Source organism: Calonectris borealis, chromosome 3 (genome assembly GCF_964195595.1).
Source record: "Calonectris borealis chromosome 3, bCalBor7.hap1.2, whole genome shotgun sequence".
Lineage (NCBI taxonomy): Eukaryota > Metazoa > Chordata > Aves > Procellariiformes > Procellariidae > Calonectris > Calonectris borealis.
This window is the reverse complement of record NC_134314.1, coordinates 79,890,208-79,907,727: the sequence shown is the minus strand read 5'-3', so window position 1 is coordinate 79,907,727 and position 17,520 is coordinate 79,890,208. Positions and strand designations below refer to the sequence as shown.

Below are 17,520 nucleotides of genomic sequence, written 5' to 3'. Positions count from 1 at the left end.
AAATAGGAGCTGGGTGCACAACACAGACATAAAATACATAAAAAAGACTAAGCACTTTGTGCTAACTCAAATTCTTGCATGCATCCCAGGCACACCTCTGCATGAGGCACATCCCAGCAGGCTGGCTGTGAGGCAAAAACACACATGAAGCAAAAGTCTTTTTTCCAAGAAAAAGTCTTTTAGTGAAATGCAGATGGGAAAAAAAACCCCAACACGTTGGCTACTGCTGTTTGTCCAGAAAGAGTGCAGATTCAATACTACAAGAAAATTATGCTATATTAATAGAAATTACTAAAAATGGCAAACAAGCTGTCCTTGTTGAAGGAACAAGGAAATCCATGAATCCTCTGAGCGATGCCAAGAGCCAGCAGCAACTACCTCAGTGGAGGTAAGGGTGGAGCCACAGGCTGCTGCCTTGAGCACTGTCCAGGTTCCGTTAGGCACCAGATACACACAACACGCTACATCCCAACTGTTTTCACCCTCTTGCCTATATTATTTGTGCCTGCAAAGGTCTGCAAACAAAGTGCTTGGAAACGAAAGAATGGATAGACTGGGCAGGTCCAGACATGTCGCGCTGCTCTCAAAAGGATTTTCATTGCTTCCAGCGAGCACAAGTTGTCAACACGGCACAAGTGAAGTGCTATTGATGTGGTGGCCATCTTGTGTTCCCAATAGGGTTACTGGTTTAAAAATACAAAGCAGATTCTCAGATTGCATAAATCAGCACAGGGCCAACGCAGCCAAGGATAAGCTGCCTTTCGCAATTAGTTTTAGCTCATAAATTAGAAAAAGTGAGTGAAAAAATGTACACATTATACTAGGTAGTCATTTTTGGATAAACATCTGTGTGGAAATGCTAGGGGCTACTATGGCTAAAGACATGAATAAATCCACAGAAGGATCTTTTAAAAACCTGCACTATTATGAAAAAATCAAAGCCATGTCATCTGTGAGGCAGCACTGTCAGCAGGCAGAGGATGCAGTGCTGGCAGAGTGCGGCACTGCAGTAATTCTGCACCAGTACATCACTCCACAGCCAAAATTTACACCAGTAAAAGTAAAAGGAGCACCTAATTTCATTAGTAGTTTTATGAGCTGCCAAATGCCACAAATACTCACATCTGGAACACCTATCACAGTCAGCCGGAGATCATGTTCCAATATGTTTGCAAGATCACAAACAAGAAGGATCTCTAATTAAACCATTTATTTTTAAGACATTGAAAGTATTTTGCTGAAAGACAGCTATAGGAGGAAATGATACAAACTGATAAATGTAATTCAGAAATATCCTTTGGCACTAATCCCATGGTCTTTGAAATCAAGAGGAATGGACAAGCAGATGTGAAAAATAATTTCTTACTTTGCATTATATGTTAAAATAAAAATCCAAATCAATAAATTACACTAATTTGGCACTAGTTAAGAACTAGGCTTGAAATGCAAAGAGGAGAAGAATCTCTACTGTATTTACAGTAGATGGTACCTAGTAATTTCTAACAGATTTCATTATATGAAAAATACATATTTGGTTTGATTGTAAGCATGCTCAATTTTTATTAGAGGCATTTGCATAACCTGAAATTAGTTACGGTTGTGAAGGCACTTCTATTCCAAACCCCATAGTTTCACAACTTATTTCTTGCAGGGATTTTGTGGTAAGGAATTATTTTTCTTCTATTAAGATGTAAAACAAAACAAAACAAAACAAAACAAAACCACAGCAATTTTCAGCATTTAATAATTACAAATTACAGAAGCAACTCTCTTGATTTCAAGTTCTTCATTTATATGGTACCAAATGCATCCTAGTCTGAAGGTAGGTATTCCTGAAATAACAATGCTGTTGGCATTGATGTATGCTATACACCTTTTGTTAACTTTGGAAATATGGGCCACCCTGATATGAATGTGATAGGAGAAGTTTATCCTTTACTCCATCAGAGGCCTGATCCCATAAAAAAAATTATCCTGAGTTCTTACTGATTTCAGTGTAATCTGAAGATGTTCAGCAACTTATAAAAAGTATTTGGCGTTACTCAGCTTTAACACCCCAACTGCATCAGTGTTTTCAGAGTTGGCGCCCTTCAGTTAGGCGCTTTACTTTTAATGTAGACAGCTAAATAAGTGTTTCAATTCTGAGACAACATAGATGCCCTCAAAAAGAAGCTAGCTAATAAGTAAGAATTTAGCAGCCTGATTTTAAGGATCCTAAAGGAAATATTTGCCTCACTGCACACACAAATCAATTTCTGGTGTATACAGATTTACCTGCGAAAATGCATTGCTTTCACTTGTTCTTCTTTCACCCTAGTCAGTGAAGGGATTCCTCTGCGATACACGCCAGTCTCTAATCCTCTGGTAAGGATGTTCTGGGTTTCTTCTATAAAGACATCTATGTTAGTACACAGAACTTTGTGAATATTTATGAACCCTCTCTATGTATTTAAAACCACAGACTGCCTAAGTGCAGTAAGCTTTATTGCTTAATCTATCAAAAAGAATTAATGTATCTTTGCCTAACTATGCAAGTATTCCATTCCCAGCATAGTTCTTAGTAGTGCAATCCAAGCCCTACAAATCATGATAAGTGAAACAGATTTGGGGATATATCAGTGTCAGTAGCAGAATTCCTCTTCAGCAATGTGAATGCCACGTGATAGTTCAACCTTATTTTGAATGTAACTTTCAAAGAGGCCTCAGGAACCCTTTTTTAACAGCAGTGTGACATGGAGTAGAGTGTGCTTAGCAAGTTGTGACAGAGCAATTGAGAGCTGTCAGAAGTGACTGTTTCTGCCCTGGCGATTACTACAGGCAGGACAACTGATTTTGACTGATCCTACACAAAGAGACAGCCAATGGGTTTGGGATGAGGAGTCAATGTGGGGGAAGTCCTTCAGTGGAAACTAAGAGAGAAGAAAAGTCAAGAACCAGTTTAATAAAAAGGACTAAATCCTGGTCAAGCCAGATACCATTTCATTGCCAAAAGTAAGATCACTGGGCCAAAAGGCTAGAAAGATTAGTTGACCAAAGAACTGCGACTGCATTCAAGACAAACTGAGTGAAGATATTCTTAGGAAATCATAATTTTCTGCTGATGTGAGGCTCCCTGTGTCTTAGGAACAAAACATGCAAATTTGAGAAATGATTTTGCCCACCTTTTTTAAAGTCACGTTATTTCTGAGGAGGGTAAATAGAAAATGTGAACATCTCACTGTTACGGTTCAGTGGGAGGAACACACCTAAGCTACAGGGAACTCTAGCACTGACTCCAGAGACTCACTGAACCTCTCACCCGTCTCATGGGGTCAAAAGTCTGCACCTGAAATTGCACCTCAGGTAACAGACTTAGGAAAAATGGCTAGTGACGGTGGAGAGCCAAGCGTAACAAGGGGCTTGCAGATATATCTCTCCCCCCTTCTCTTTTTTTTCCAGTTTAGGACTGAGAAATACCAACAGAAGTGGGCATATACCTAGGGAGCACAGGCAGAATGAGTCATAAATCCAAGAAAAATTTTTTCCCCTATGGAAAATAAATGTAAATCAAAACTCGGGTAGCTCTTACCTAATGTGTCTGTTATCGGGTTTTTTTGTGGTTCCTCCACTGCAGGGGTTTCTTTAATCTTGAAAGCAGGAATCTCACCAGCCACTGTTGAGGATGGCAGATGTAGACTTTTAACATCCCTGGCCCTATTCTCATTCTTTGATTCAGGCTCATGCTCTCTCCTTTCCAGTCTTGTGAGATGAAATAGGGACTGCTGAAGAGAAGAGCGAGCCTTGCTCCCTTTCAGTCTGACAGCCCCAGTACTGGAATCACTGCTGCTTGTGCTGCAGGAGAGACCTTGTTGTCTTGAGATCGCTTGAATATCTTGTTTCCTTGGGGGTGATCTGCCATACTTTTTAACAGACATTTTTTCAGTTCCACTGTGCTCATCACTAGCATAATCACCATCAGAGAGATCCAAATGTCTGTCAGCAAGATCTACTCCCTGACGCCCATGCTGGGAGGGATACTGAGCATGGTGACATTTGGGGTCATCATCACTGTTGGAGGATAAGCAGCTTGACTCACAGGACAAGGATGCAACATGCCACGTTGAGGCAGCTGTCCCCTTCCTTTGCCACTCCTGCTGGAAGGCTGAGGATGAGCTTCCCTTCTCCACAGCCTCAGGTGATCTACGTATAATTTTTACTATCTTATCATTGACCATCTTAAACCCAGTATGGATTTGTCTTTTGCTTTCTGAGCTCTGGCTCCCCAAAACAAGTTCCTGCGGGCATACCTGAACCCACTTCTGACCCTGTGTGAATGCAGGGCCTGCACTCCACTCTGCCTCCTTGATGCGATCTGTTTCTAAATCCTGAAGTGGAGAATGCTTTTGCAGGACTTCCAAGGGGGTTTTTGCTCCCTCTCTGATATGACCCTTCAGAGTCTGATCCACCCTACCTAGGTCCTTTTGCAGGGTAGCCTCCACAGGTCTTCCATCAGTTCTGCCTGCTTTCCCTAGAGAATCCATATGATGAGTTTCCCTTTCATCACCTACTTGTAGGTTCATTTCTGTTACTGTTTCAGGACATGGTTGCAGGATTTCAGGACACCTTCTCTGTGGTAAGTCAACAGGATTTTCCTTTGCGTCTTCATCTTTCCCAATCACTTCTTTTTCTTTTGCACTTTGCTCAACTACTTTTGCTTCACAGTCAGTCTGAGCCTTTATCTCCCACTCAGCTAAAGCACAGTCTGCTTTTTTTTCATGTGTACCCATCTGCATGGAGCTACTGACCTGCAGATTTAACTGAGAGCATTCCCCTGGCTGCAGTATGTCTGCATCCACTTGGCCAGGCTGGGAGAAATGACCCCAGCAGTCCAAACCAGCTCTGCTGGAATGCTTGGTGTCTTCTTTTAAAGGCTTCTGTTTATTTTTTTTGAGCCTTGCCATACCATCTTTTCGTTTCAGAGAAGCCTTTGGAGGTGTTACTTTTGCCTTGCTCTGAAAAAAACACCCAAAATCCTGACAATCACAGTCTGAGAATCATTCTCCAGAAAGGAAGATATTTATGATAATTGAAAAAGCTGAGATACCAGAAGTCTTAAAGACACTGGCTATGGATAACTGAGTACATAAGTAACAGCCCCAAGACTACAGGGAAGGTACGAGAACTTTTAGAAGCAGTCACTATGTGACACCTCCAATAATTCATTAGTAGAGTCAGATGGTTAAGATGGTGCTAAGTGTTGACATGATAGAAGATGAGAAAAGTTCTGTCTTTGTTTTTAAAGGAAGTTTGAGTGTTTTTTACAATGTGATGCAGAAATATGTAAATGCAGCAGTTTGAGATGTTATTTTGCCAGGGAGACATAGAGAAAATTCCTGAGTGGTGAAATGTGCATCTTCCAAGTCAACAAGCCTAACAAAACGCTGAGTCTGACACCTAGAGGTGTCAGACATAAACTCATCTCAGACTGCACATCAGGCAAAAAGCAGAACAGTATTACTCTACTTGGCCCTTGTACAAAATCTATATTTGGAAATGCCCCCATTCTCGCATTAGTGGCACATGAGAGACTGCGTGGACTGTTTATTACAAAAGAAACTAACAGAATCAACCCTGAGGTCTAATTTAGCTAAGTATGTTGAGACTCAGGCACAAACTATGACCCAGAAAGTATGTGGAAAGAGAAGAATCCAGTGGGGAAATATTGGGGAATATGACGGTGACTGAGTAATAGAGTTTTTTTTACTTTTGGGAAAAATCTTCCAATATCACATGAAAGAACAGTGGAAAAATGTGCTACCATGCAATGAGCCAAAACAGAACCCACACAATACCCAAGTCCATGAGAACTTGTCAAAAACAAAGTGAATGCACCTATGGCACAGTACCTGCTGCTCCTTCTGCTGTTTTGCTATGAGATGATTGTCTGCTTTAAGTTGTTCTTCAACAAATTCTTCAGAAGGCTTCTGTCTAATACCAATTGCTGGTGTGATTGGCCTAGGCAAGGAACAGGAAGGTACTTATTTGTAAGGTTCTCCAACTAATGTTCTTTCGGTAATTCTCATGGAGCTGATGTTGAGTTTAGAACTGAAATGTCCTCTCCAATTTTTTTAAAATGTGAAGCATGTTAGTAAAAAGCCCACTATTATGTGACACCTAAGTCTCACTTTAAAACATTAATTATGCTTTTAGCAAGTAACATTTTTTGGCTGGTATCAGTCTCTCCTTAAAAATAGAAAATAGTCAAAAGGAAAAGTATTTCAGGCATTTTCTCCAGACTAGAGATGGTTACAGTCACAAAGAACCCACTATCTCTCTGATAGAGTGATTTGAATTAGCTGGTGAAGAGTGGTAGAGGAGAAAAATAATGTCTATAATGTTGTGGAGGGACAAATTGAACACTGAGTCAAAATGAAGCATAATACAGTATACATGAACATGTCTTATTTCATTCAAAATGTGCTTAGAGCCTTAATTTAGGCACTTACTGAATATTAAAAAATCCTGGGTTTAATAGAGGTAGTGGTTACATTACTGTTCTTTCTATACCCTACCTCTACCTAACACCACTGTACCATGGATAATCTTTTCGTTTGTTGGTCTGGCTCTGTCTATTGGCACGCAGCATGGCCTAATAAGATTAGATTTGTAGAGCAAAACTGTTGTTGTTGAGGACTCAACGTTAGACTATACGCATTTCAGGGAAGTTTACTTCAAACCAACTATAGCCTGGTCCTGTAACAAAAATGTCATGAAGAGCTGGAGTACATTCTGTGCTTTAGTTTCATCCAGCTCATGCTAAGACCACAATGTGAACCAAAGCACAGCAAGTGGGGGTGACTGGGAGACAGACTTGAGAAGCTCACTGCTGATCCAAAAAGGCATATGTAGACAGGCCCACTTGCCCAGAGGTGCTTATGGTCCTGCCACCTCTTCCCAGCCTCCTGCTCTGGAGGTCCCCATCTTCTTTCTCTGCCCAACTCCCACATGGTTAACACACTAAAACACACTCATGACAATTACTCTCAGTCTGTACTTGCCTAGAAGTTTGCTGCTTCTCTTTTATACTTGATGGAAGGCTCGGTGTGCCAAAAAAACTGCTCCTCCTACCTGAGGAAAGGTAACAACTCTAGGAGCATTTCTTCCATCACTAACCATTCTTGCCTAGCCATGAACACCCCCTCCGTGTGCTGGTACAACTCCTTTTGCAATGCAGTGATGAACCAGATCAGAGAACTGACCCAAGTTAAAAGTTACATTTCTCCTCTCTCCAGATAATTTTAACAAGGATTACTTCACTGTCCTGTTCACTATATAGGCACATAAAAATTGGTCTTGGCACAGCTGAAGAGGCAGAGCAAGGACAAGAATGAATGAGCTACTCAGACTGATGCTGCTATCACAAACTGATGGCCACTGCAGAAGAAATGATGGCATAACAACAGATGTTATCTCTCCCTGGCAATTTTTGCCTTACTTCTATCCTTTAAAGATCATAGTTGCAAAACTAGTTCATTTAAATTGGCTAAACCAGCGTCCTATTATATAGAAGTAGATCAACTGACAGTCCCTAGATCCGTCCAATCTCTGCCCATGCATACCTGCTGCTCTCAAGCGAAGGAAAGAGCCTTTGTGTTGCAAATATAACACATGCAGTATGTGCACAATCAAGGAAAACATGCTTTTGTAGCTTGACTGACTGATTAAGATCATTTCTCACCTGTCTCCTATATTTCCAGTCTTCATCTTCCCCTCTGTGCCAAAGGGAGATGGAGGAATCTCCTCCTTTACTTGTTCTCTTTGTTCTTCTTTGACAGCAGAAAAAGTTTCAGGGAAACTCCTTTCTTTTAATTGACTGTTATCTAAGCAGCAGGAAAGAAGTCAATGAAAACAAAGGCTTTATAGAATGAATAAATGAAAAATAAACATCATAAAATAAATTAGAAATGTTTATATTTTCAACAACATATGCAAGATTTTGATTTTTGAAAACAATTCATAGGATACAATTGAATTAAGTAGGTGGAAGGATGCAACCCATGAAAAAAAGAGGCTCCTGATCCTCATGTCTAGTTGCTGGAAATAAGAAAAGGGCAAATGGTATGATTTGTACTCCTTGCCTCTAGAGATTTGTAATGCTTGGTTAATGTGCTCACTGCAGAACATTGCAGTGGAGACACTTTGCTAGACAGTATTGAACTACTCATGTGTCTGTAATTATGTGACCTGCAAGCCAGTTTGTTAAACCGTTTAACAAGCATTATTAGTACACATGAGACTTTCTAACTGGGCATTTTCTATTCTATTTCATAAAAGTGCAAATTTGTACATCTTCCTATCGAAGCCTAGTGGCTATGTTCACTACTACAAGAAGGCTCCCACTTCAATTAATCTTTTTTCTAAGTGTCAGCTGATGGAGACTTGCTCTTTTAGCTCAAGTTAGGCCTGTCAACTGGAGCAAAAAGCCTTTACTGGCTCATTCATACTGCACAGTGTTGCTGTAGCAAGGAACTATATAGCTCACTTCACCACATTAATACACCCAGAGCTACTGAAGTCCTTTGCAACATACTGAAAAGACTTTCTGGTCCGACAACAGGAATACAAAAGCTTTACATCCTTCCCTCAGCCTTTCCCAGCTACACATCAAAAATCTCCAGTCCGACGGCAGACAAGCAGTGCTGTTTCTGCAACCTTCTCACCTGCCTTGCACCCGAATACATGTGAGGAACCAGAGGCGACAGAGCAGGTTGGCAGCCGCTAGGGATGCAGAACCCATGTGTCCCTCCTCACAGTCTCATGTGTGAGGCTATGCTGTCTCCGGAATGCTCTAATAGGAGAGGTGCCCCAGCACTGTAATTTTCAACTAGTGATTCCCAGGGCAAGGCAAGAACTACGTGTCCAAGTAGCTGTGTAATTCACCTTTGTTTTCTTGTCTGTTCTCTTCTTGAGCATCTTCCCTGGAAAGTTTTTTTGTGGTGCTCCCAGTACACTGAAGCAATGGCTCGGTGCTTATCCCTTTAAATAAGAATGTGAAGTGTTATACAAGCATTGGTACACTCATGTTTATGTTTCCAGCAGTAAAAACACACACTTGTCACAACAATCAGGAAGGTCTCAGTTCAGTCCTCAAGCACACATTCAACTGAAGCGTATTTCAAAGGCAACTGCACTGACCAGTTTCCAGTCAGGAGTCAACCTGATGTACTAAGGCTTCTGCACCCTCAAACCTTAGTTTTACACACACGAAACAGGTCTAAGTCAGTGCCGCTGTCAAAAAAAGCAGTCATACCTCCCCCTGTCCTAATGTGTTCTTGCTCTTAGGTTCCCACTGTCCTCATCCGCACCCCCCCATTAGTGCTGGCAGAAGTATTTCTGAAGCTCTCTGATCAACTTCACTGGGCAACTGACCAGGTTCAGGTTAACCCAGCAGGAAAATAATAGTGCCAGGCACAAGAAGGAGACAAGACTCTTTCAGTGAGAGTACTGGTCCTGAGCTAGCTTGAAGAATATGGCATTAAAGTTTCAATTGTACTACGGGACGGTCTCACAGCATCACAGTCAGGTCTTGCTATAAAAGTTCAAAGGAATCCAGGATGCAGGTCTGATTTACATCCTCTTCTCCTTTAAGCAGCTTCATTCCCACTTCTTTTTGTTCCTCTTCCTCCCATTTTGAAATCAGCTTTTGATTTCTTGCAAATCGCTCTTTCTTCTTTCTCACCCTTTGGTATCTTCCCACAGAAGAAAAGGCTGGCAAAGTGTAGCAAAGAGAAGACACCAAGTAGCAGCTTACATTGTTTTTCCTCCAAATGATGCAACTTCATATCAATGTGAGAAACACCAAGATTGCTGATGAAGAGCAGGCCGCCTTAGCTAAAGAAACACGTTCTCTTGCCTTTGGAAGCTATATCGACTTCCTACTTTTTATGCTTCTCCCCCTAAATATAACATACTCCCTACTTCATAAAACTTAGCTTTTCCAATTTTATGACTTTCTGCTCCATTTATATCTACGAGACCCAATTTCTCTGTCAGTATGAGAGGCAGGATGGCTGTGATTCAAAAAGTAAAAAAATCAAGTTTAAAATACTTTAAAAGCTTTTATAACAAGCCACCATAAAACCAAAGCACTTTTCCTTGACCTGCAATAAAATCAGTAACAATCACTAGCAAGGGCAAAAATTCACAGGATTTGCACAATAGCTTTAGCTTCAGATTTCCAGCGCTTTTTACCCACCTGAATCTGAAAGCTGCACGTGCTCTCCTGAGATTTCTGAACTGCTCTCGTTTGGCACGAACAGCGGGGATCTGCTTTGCCAAGCAGAGCGCATTGCCAAGGGAGAGGTCTGTAAGCACTCTGGGCTCTCAACTTGGGAAGAATTTCCTGGTGGGAACTGGACAGGAGTGAAAGTAGCCGGAAAGCATGGAAAGGGTGGCATCGTGGCTACTAGGTGGGAAGGTATCCCAGGAGAAACAGGAAAGCCTAAAAATAATTACCAGAGAAGAAAAATTAGAGAAGCTTAAAACAAATATTTTGCACCGAGTAGAAATCTCTTGCTAAACTGGTACTTCACAAAAACAATGTTGCTTTCATGTTCCCTGGTGGTTTGCATGTTCAGAGTGAAATAATCAAATTCTGCTTTTGTTATTTTATTTAAATTGTAAAACGTGCTTGCTACAACCATCAGTCATAACCAAAATTATTGTATGCCACAGGGCTGATGAATTAAAGAGAATTTACAAAGTACTCCTGAGCACATAAAACACACATTTCCCCTAGGACTTCTTAAATCCCTTAGCAGGTAAAAGTAAAGTATTGCAAAGATTCTCTGAGGCACTCCTCAATGCAAAAGAGGGGAAGGTTTTCCTTTTAGCTCTGGATGGCTGTACACATTTTATTAGAAGACTTCCAAGTGGAAAAGACATAAGCAGTTCTGCAGGGGCCAGGCTCACTATTTCCAGAAAAGAAACCCCTTTATAAGGTTACAAAGTTAGGCCGCTTCTTATTTTCTTTTTCCATACCATGATTTTTTTCTGTCCTGTGACTTGACTTCAACAAGAAGAATAGAGAGTGCCTGCGACTGAAGTTGCCTCATCGCCCAGTTAAGGCATTTTTTGGAAGAAGGCTGATTCAAATCCTGTCTGGCACAGACTCAAAAAAAAGCCCAACGTGCTACTTCTGGACAGATGCTCTAACCACCCAGTTGGTGGGCAGAGCCACTTCTGTCCGTGTTACCATGAGACATTAAAATGACAACCTATAGTTCAATGAGGTTTTGATTTTACTGTTGATCACTATTATTTCTTTAAATGCATGGCAATATTAAAGCAACTACCTTTATCATAATAAGATAAATCGTAGCCCTAGTAGTTCTTCATATTTTACCTCTTTAAAGCTTAATGGGACCAGATTATGCAATGTCTTTTGCTACCCTCAACCTACACTGCCTCCACTAACAAATGAGAACTTTCAGTGCAGATTTTGGTCAGCTTTTCATTCAAGTAACCATTTTGTCTGTGGCTTTATATGTTAGCTAAATGTATCTGGATATGTAAATACACCCAAACAGCATCCTATAAATATATTTCTTACTGTATGAGCTTGGTCTTGAGTTCATGATACTAACTGTACTTGCTTTCTTCAGAAATGCGTCCAGTGATTTACAGCAGGGGGAAGAGAAGTTTGCATGATGAAGCGTAGCAGGACCCAAGGCACTTTCCTTCTCACACTGTTCAGCCCTTCCTGAGAACCCGAAGAAAGTGGTGCAGCCTAACTGTTCTGCTCACAGTGAACTGGTAGAAGTAACAACAAGCATCTTGCCTATAGTGGCATTTGGGCAGGGATTAATGAGCAACATAATTGCTCTGTGGATGTTCTGCTTTGATTAGAAAACTTGGAAGCCGCAAACTGTGTACTTGTTCAACCTGGTCATCGCAGACAGCTTGCTGAGCATTTGCCTGCAATTTCAACTAGACTTTTCTCTGAGGCAAAAAGCACAGGATCATGAAGATTTCATTTACTCAACCATAGTCTTTATTCTGTCTCTTTCTCAAGCTGTCTCCCTGGTATACAGCACTGGCTCTTGACAGCTATTTTGCAGTGGCATAGCTCCATCAGGAAAATCAGTACAATGACAGCCAGGCCTGCTGGTATCACTGCTGGTGTGGCTTGGCTTCTGGCTGGAGGGTCAGTGGTTGAGATCCTGCTTACCCCCCCCAATCAAAAAAACTGATTGTTTCACAGCACCAGGTTTGAAAACTAGACCTTCAAACAGATGTGAAACTCTGTTCTTTCTCAGGTTTCTTCTTCCCTTCAGTCTCATATTGCTTTGCACCGCTGGCACCATCGGGGAGCTCAGAAAGGTCCCCACAACACAAGCAGACAACCTGAGCTGCAGAAAGCCAGGCTTTTGATGGTCACTGTTGGGGTGGGGTTTGGCCCTTGCTTCCTAGCTGGTGCATATACCCCAAGCCTACTGCTTACATACATGCTCTGCGGTTCTGACAGCCATACAGCTTTTCAAGTTGCTGTTAACGTGTTTGATGTCAGCATCTGCTGCACCCCAACAGTGCGATGCATCCGGTTGTCCATTGTTTGTCCAGCCCAACTTTTTGTCATTCCTACAGAAGGTTCTCTGACCCCATGTGGCTGAGAGGGAATGAAGCAAAGCCCCAGAGCTCAGATATTCTTAAAAGACAGACGCTTGAAGCCAGCAGAGACTGTTTGGTATATTTATACAGATCCAATTACGCATGCATATACACAGGTTTAAAAGACTGGATTTTTTTTATTTTCTTCCATTTTAGTTACACTGGGAGTAGAGGGAGGTTAAAAGCCTGCAAGCATTTTCCTGGCTAGTGTTGTTTAATTCCACTTTTCTAAGCCCTTTTATTTTGTTGGCTAATAACTGCTATTATATACATTAGCGAGGTAGATGAAACTTGCTAATATTTCAATTTCTTTTATGGCAACAATAATGTAAGGTCGTGTTTCCCCAAAACCAACTAACAAGTGCCAACTCCCAGAGTTTCTGGAGCGGGGGGAAGGCAAGAGACTATAAATTCTTGGTGGTTTTATTATTATCATTAACTCTGCCTAAAGTAATGCGTATTGTTTTGAATGGACTTTTGCAAGCAGATGTTCCTCATATGGCAACTGAAATAGAATTTTGATTATAAATTATTCTGTCCAAACTGGTCAAACTAGGTGTGTTATGAAGTACTTTTATACAGGCATTGAGGAACAGCAAAAGACATCACTGTCTTTAACTGAGAGGACTTCCTCACACTATGTATGGTTAGAACATGGGAAGAAAGTTTTGAAAAAATGTAGCTTTTCAGCTCTAAAAAGCTATTTGTAAGACCCCATCAGGCTATACTGAACTCTAGCATGCAAGGTGCCATAACCTAGTTCTCCTAACTATCCTCTGAGGTCTTAGCAGAATGAGACTCTTGCAGCTCCTCAACTGGGCAAAGAAGCTTGAAATTTGACTGAGAAAACAGATGCCAGATCAATGCACAGGTGCAGGCAGGGGATGCCTTAGGCTGCTTAGGCTACTACCATATGGGTTAGGTGAAGCTGCCTCCCCAGCAGATTATCTGAGGAGCAGCAGCAATCCAAGGATCACCTGGCCTTCCTATGCCCTTATGGATGTTCCCTGCCTGATGTTATGCACAAGGAGCCCTGCTAAAGCCAGGCCAATGCTGTCACAAGTCTGCATGATTTCCCTAAATTCTTCTTTCACCATGGGGTCACATGCTGAGGAGAACATGCTACTGCTGCAGACAGGGTGGGAAAGTTGGGGGGGCTCCTCTTTTTCTACTTGCTGGGCAGATGGCGTTTTCTGGCAATGCCACTGACAAAATGAAGGTGTTCAAGGAGTTGTACCATGCTGTGAGGAACATTATGTACTATTAAAGGTAAGAGTCTATTAACAGAAGCATGATCTGTTGACTTTCTTCCTCTTCTTTTTTCTACGTAAAAGCTGTAACTTTCATATATAGGTACAGGAAAAAATGATATTTCAGCTTTTCTGTAATGCTCATCACTATACTATAATTTTCTGCAATACCATTCAAATTTATACTTCAATAGCAGTCTGTACAGGAGGTCTGTTATTAAACGTAAAGGACTCCCCCTCATGGTTCTCCTGGAATTTTAATATACAAAAGTGGAAAGAAATGTTTTCTGGGGTTTACAGCTTGTGTGTAATGTGTGTAAAGAAATGAATGTTTTATCCCAACTGGCAGAGGAAGAGCCCCCAGCCACTGAAAACAACTATCAGACCTTCTCTTTCTTTAAGGAACTGCCGCATTTCACTGCTGCAGTGCAAGCATCAGCAGGTGAGGTGCCACAGCATCAGGAGGGATTCCCTGAGTACCTGGGTTGTAAAGTGCGATGATTTTCTGCTGTTCAGCCACCACCCTTTGCAGCTGCTCCATCTGCTGCCTCATCACCTGGTCCTGCTCTCCTGGACTCTGAAAATATCATTAAGATATAGTATCAAACTACATTTCTGGATGGTTTTTAATCAGAAAGAATCACCATATCTGGACTTTGGGGGTAGGTGTTTCTTAAAGTGTGTATTACTTTTAATAAAGAATGTTGACATTTGTATTTAAAACTCTTTTGCCATTTTACAACTCAAAGGGTACACTGATACTGTGCAGGCAGTATATGCCTTGCCAGGTTTTGCTACTCAGCCTCACATCAGCCAGCATTTTCTTCTGGTCTATGTCCTGGGATTTCCTTCCCACAGAAGCTAAAGCACAAAAGGCAGAGAAGTATCCGTCTGTGTTTCACACCAAGGTGGTGTTAGAGCAGATGATACCCTCAGGCTTCACTGTAAAACGTTTCATTGTTTGTTGAACTATCTGATAAATGGACATTACCAGTATCATCAATGAAAAGCAGCTTTCAAAAGTCAATATCTACAGAGCACAGATGCAATTAGGAGGAAATATGAGCACGGTCTGAAATTAGGGATGAAAGGATAGAAGAATAAGTCCAGTCTTTGCCTCCACAGAAATCTTCACTAACATGGAGAAAGGACTGACTCTGTCTCTGACTAAATTGCTGCCACTAGTTCCTCAGTCCTTCTGCAGGCCAGGCACTCCCCCTTGCCTCCCTGCAGGTACACACCTATCCAACTTGCCTTGGCCTTCTGAGTTTCCCAGTTTATCTTTATTTGACTCCCTCTCTCTCTCATCTGTTTCTTCTGTCCTGTCCACTGGGAAGAACTACCAGAGATCAGTAGTGCAAGAGACAGGTCTTTTTTTCCTCTTGTTTTTTTTATTTATTGTGATGTACCAGATCTGTTCCAGAACTAAAACTTACAGCATAAAAACACCCTCATGTTGTTGCTGTGCCTGGAGCTTCCCAGCAGTCTGCCTGGGAGCATCATTCTCACTCTACTGCCCCTCTGTCTGGTATCACTCAAGAAGCACCATGTAACAAAGCAAACCCCAAATTCACTTTTTCTTTACCAGAATCTTTGAGAACATTTCAAGTAATTCGCATAGTCAAATGCCAGAAGCCACCAAAGAACAAAGAATGCCCAGCAGTTGACAGTTTAGGATATCACAGGATACATTCTGGTCATTAAACTTAATGAACTGGTTGATGTCATCCAGGAAAGAAGTAGCAGGCTCCTGGGACTCACAAGAAGTCATCTTCAACTGCAGCCTTACCTACATTAATACTTTCCCAACAAGTTTCCTGACCCTAAATGTAAAGTACTAAAATCTTCATTAGACTGAGAGCTGAAGGTGGTGAGGACTCCTGACTGGCTCTTAAGTAGCCCCTTGAGAAGGGCAGTGGGGAACTGATCCCAGGGCAGCCTCAACACCCGACTTAGCAGTCCTCAGCCGCAGGAAATTTAGATGGTCAAGGAGCCACTGCACTGGCACAGCCCAACTGCAAATCTCCTGACATATGACTGAAGAACAACAGTTTTCCCAGCTCTTGTCTATTGTGCAGAGGTGGTACCAGGGCAAGAGGCAGACAATGCAGCCTTGTTAGCACAGGTACTTCTGATTTTGACATAATCAAAAAATGTTAAAACGATGGTAGACTTCCAGTGGAGAAAGTGTTGAGACACATCCTAAATAATAAATTCAACTGTAGTGGAAACATATTGTTTACTATCTTATGAGAAGCACATAGAGCACTCAGTGGAAGAGATACTGTGGAGTTACTCCTGTCCATCACTTTGTCAAATCTAAGAAGAGGAGGAAAAAGTCAGAAATGGAAAAAAGATAAAAAAGGAGATGTAGCATGAGAAAAGGACTGATAGAAAGGCATATGGAAATAAGAACATGAACATGCCCTACAACCATTACATACATGAGAATGTGGAGCCAGAACATGCAATCTTTTTTGCCAGAGGGAGGGAGATAGCGATAACTATCGAACAAAAGGAACAAGAGAAAAAAGTGATTAATTGCCTCTTGGGAAAAGCAATTTATTGCATGGATGCATTAGAGCAACAGCATCAGACACAGGGTTATGATGCACTTCCCCGTGCTTGCCAGTAAAGCTTCCTACCTATAGACAGACAAAAAAGTTACCAGCCCTTTCTTCCTGAAGAGGCTGTGCAACTATCAGAAATATACAATATGCAGTTATAAATTCAGTGATTATTTAAAGCAAACTAACCTGTTCCATTTTTTTGTAGGTGGGAGCACAATGGTTCATCCCAGGCTCTGAGGCAGGGAGCAGAGGAGGAGTGAACATTTCCAAGGTGTCACTTGCATCATGAATTCCAGCCTGGCTTACACTGGAAGCCAACTTTTGAGGAAAAAAATCAGAGCTGGCCAAATAATATAATTGCCTTGCATGCTGAAAACCTTGGTTGTGGCCCAAGTTATCTGTTGAGACATTACTGTTGCCCATCATACCGCTGGCTTCTGAACTGTATAAAAGTGGACACTGCTTGCTGGAGGACTCGCTCATATTGTCAGCCCAACCCGGGGATAAAGAAGGCATGACCTTCTCAATTATTATATTGGAAGATGGTACCATGCTTGCTAGATCACTGGCAGTCTGCTGTGACATATGGTCTTCCTCCTTAAAAGCATCTGCTTCCATACCCTGCTTTCCGAAATCCGTGTTAGGGATGTGCAATAAAAACCACTATGAACAAATGGGTCATATTGACATAGTAAATCCTGTGATTTGTCTTCTTTCTTTTTTTTTTTTCATCCAAGAGATTATTTTTTTAGCCGAGGCTGAATGTTGAGTATCTTCTGATTTCAGAAACTGTAAAACATACATATATATATTTTTATATATTTTATATATATATATAAAAGAATATATAAATATACATACATACATATAAAGTACTATTAGGATACATGCAATACAAAAAACCTGTAAAATCACAATATTTCTGCCAGCTAAAATGGCTTAGATGTACTGCCTGCTCTCTCACTATTAAATCCTGAAGTCTCAGACAAACAGGAACAGATGTAAGACTATCACAATAAAAACCAAAACCCATTCACCACTAGAAGCATTTG

The 17,520-nt window shown here is 41.3% G+C and overlaps 1 pseudogene; it reads right to left on the bottom strand.

Moving 5' to 3' along the window:
* The window catches only part of LOC142081405 (uncharacterized), a 38,301-nt pseudogene extending 21,350 nt beyond the window's left edge, over nucleotides 1–16,951 (bottom strand).
* Between the last annotated feature and the right edge of the window lie 569 nt (nucleotides 16,952–17,520).